This window comes from Sinocyclocheilus grahami, unplaced genomic scaffold (assembly GCF_001515645.1).
Source record: "Sinocyclocheilus grahami isolate Dianchi unplaced genomic scaffold, SAMN03320097.WGS_v1.1 scaffold710.1, whole genome shotgun sequence".
Taxonomy (NCBI): Eukaryota; Metazoa; Chordata; class Actinopteri; order Cypriniformes; family Cyprinidae; genus Sinocyclocheilus; species Sinocyclocheilus grahami.
In genome coordinates this window covers 175,737-176,601 of record NW_015505889.1, presented here as the reverse complement: position 1 = coordinate 176,601, position 865 = coordinate 175,737, and positions in this window count along the sequence as shown.

The window sequence follows — 865 nt, the reverse complement described above, 5'->3', positions numbered from 1 at the left end:
TTTTTTTTTCATAATATGAGTGCTGTCCACTGAATAATTTGTTTCCTTTTCCTTGAAGAGGGAATGAGGGAGGAAGAGCTAGACACCATTGAGGCCCAGATTGGTTGCAAACTCCCTAATGACTACCGTTGTTCCTATAGGATACACAATGGACAGAAACTGGTGGTCCCTGGGTAAGACTTCTGAGAATATGATGTTGATCATTTCAAAATCCTTTGAACATTTTTTTTTTACTTGTCAATCATTAAAACATGATTAGAAAATTAAAGTAATTATTTAAATGATCATAACTGATTTGAATAACATTGATTGTACACGAGCAAGCGGACAAACTTAATTTACCGTCATCGGCCTCTGATCTTAAAAACTGCCATATTATCTTATGTTATCAACAAATGGCAAAATGAATGGGATCAGTGTATGAACAACTAACTGTATGAAATTATCAATAATCACTGCGATTAGATCATATATACACAATATTCAATAGGACACTCCAGAATCACACAACTTGGTTCAAGTGAAGATCCACTGATATGCTTCTCACACCAGAGTCCAATATCTCTTAAATATATTTGATTTAATTGTGTTGGTAGTACTCTCAGGAAACTAGCAAACACTTTTTAAAGAAATTCTTAACAGAGCCAATCCTTAATCTGACTTTTTATCTAAAGTATACTTTAAAAACCTCATTAAGGTTTTTAAATTGCACTCTTATAGTATTTAAACTTGTTTCTCACCTTGAAAATAACGAAGGAAGCTGGCAAGGAGTTAAAATGTCAATAAACCTTTAACATTATCATAACTGATCTATGCACTACCTCCCCTCCACAGGCTGATGGGCAGCATGGCTTTGTCCAATCAC